Genomic DNA, 2,324 nt, shown 5'->3' on the forward strand with positions numbered 1-2,324 from the left:
GCGGAGGCTTAAGGGTGAGGAATAAATAGCCCTGTTCCTCCCACCCAGGAGCAGGGCGGAAAGTTATCCCCTGGGATTAGTTTTCACTTTGAGGTCCTGGAGCAGCCGGGGGACAGGGATGGGGACAAGGATGTGTGGGAAGAGGCATGGGCATGGCCAGAGCATCGTGTTTGGGGTTGGGAGGGGAGCAGAGTTCCTCGCCTCAAGCCCCCAGCACCACATGCTTTGCTGCTTCTCTCAACCAGCGTAGGTGAAGGTGTCACTCCCCCGTTCCCATCCTTGTCCCCTCCATTTTGCCACGGAGAAAAAAAGAGAATAAAGGATTGTAAGGACAGGTTAACCCACAGCTTTTTGCTTGGGAAAACACAGGCAGGGGCAGGAATGACTTGAAATCGCTGCTCTACCTGAAGGCAGAAGCATGCATGACCTAGATCCCCACCAAAGGAGTCTGTGATTTTTTGGGGGGTTCCAACACATGCAAATTCCTCTGCAGTTCAAACAGGTTTCTGAGCTATCTCACCTATGCAAAGCCCAAGTCACGAGGTCTCAGCAGATCTGGCTAAACATCTTCAGTTTGCATTGAAGAAAAGCAGCCAGCACAGATGGGTGACAGCGTTAATGACTTCATTAGGTCTCATTCTCATTTACAAAAGCAAACGGATTGCAAATGATGCGCAGGTTTAAAGGGTGCAACCACACTACTGCCTGGGCTGCCAGCCCTGCCAGGACCTGCTGGGCATTGCTGTGGGCCAGCTCATCACCCAAAAACCTTCCAGCAAAATCTTCTCCCCCTTTTTTTTTTCCCAGACTGGGTTTCTGAAAATAAAAGAAACAAAAAAAAAAAAAATGATGACTCCATCTGTGCTCACGGGACCACCCTGCACACAGACCTTGCAGGGCCAGGTCCCACATGGAAATCCCACACGCTGGCACCAACACTGCCTGTACCCACCCCGTCCTGCCCAGTCCTTACCAGCTGGAACTGGAGAGCGAGCCGAGACACTTTGACAGCCTGCATAAATACTTCTCTTATCCATAAGCTTTGGCAAACACTTTAAATGACCATTGGTACAAATTAACTTGACGTTTGGCCAGCTGTTATCCCATTTACGGCAATTCAGCTGAGCATGAGATAAACCCTCCTAGGCTCGCTTTTCCAGGCAAAACCCTTGAGATATCTCCAGCCGCTGTCGCTCCTGGGGAGAGATCTCGATAACACTGAAGAAGACATCAGGGCAAACTTCAAAACAAGCCGAAACTGCCCCTGGTGGGTCTGCCGCACACCACCTCCACCTTCCTGCCTTTGCACGGGCAGAAATCCCCTCGCTGTCACGGTCCCCCTCGCCTCCAGCCCTCTGAAGCAGCCTCCGGCAGCCCCAGCCCCACAAGCTCCCCAGATCCCCAGGATTCCTCTGGTTAGGGAGAAAGGGATGACTTGTTGCAACCATGAATCCCACCCCTACAATGCCATGGAAAGCCCCTGCTTTGCTCAAAAGCAGCTAGACAGAAAAGTTTCTGGCTGTTAAACTGCTGCCCTGCAAAGGGAGCAAGTTATCAGTGTATTGGGGCAGAGGAAGATGAAGCAGGGCTGAGATGGGAGATCTCTCCAGCCAGGGACACATCCCATTCAGTCCACACAAGAAAGACTGGAGAAACTGAGAAATTGCTAAAATCAAGCTAAAATAAGAGACCATTGGAGCAGCACAGATAGGGCCTCCAGCAGGCAGCCTCACAGATGCGCCCATGGGCTGCAGGAAGGATGTAACGTGATTTGGTGCAGCCTCTTCTCTGAAAGTTAGTGATTTATAGAAGTGTAGGGTTGTGGCTGCCACGGGGAGCATGGCATGCCAGAGCCCGCTGCGGCTGCGCGGGGTGAGGGGCTGGGGAATGGGGTGCTGGAGCCAGCCTCGCTGCACATCCCCATCTCCAAGCCCCAGCTCTGCCTTGCTGGCTTGATGCCTCAGCCTGATGTGACCAAACACTCTGGTTTTTCTCCACCATTAGCAAGAAAAAGCCTACCAAAGGCCCCGCTTTTTGGCACAGGGGCATCCCAGTGCACCCCCTCGGCACTCCACAGTTAAACCCAGAAATTACCACGAGCACATGTGCAAACTGCTGGACCTTCGTGCACCAGCAAGACATGATGGCAGCTGGACAGACTTCTCATCAGCTGCCCACACAGTTGTTTCTGTTCGCAGCTACGGCCCCAGCAATGCAAATTCAGCCTGGAAATATGCATGTGCTTTCGTGCTTGCCTCTGTACGCCTTCAGCCTCCGAAGTCTGGACCGGGATATTTAATTAACCCTGGAGAGGTGGAGACCAG

This window comes from Cariama cristata, unplaced genomic scaffold (genome assembly GCF_000690535.1).
Source record: "Cariama cristata isolate BGI_N322 unplaced genomic scaffold, ASM69053v1 scaffold22954, whole genome shotgun sequence".
Taxonomy (NCBI): Eukaryota; Metazoa; Chordata; class Aves; order Cariamiformes; family Cariamidae; genus Cariama; species Cariama cristata.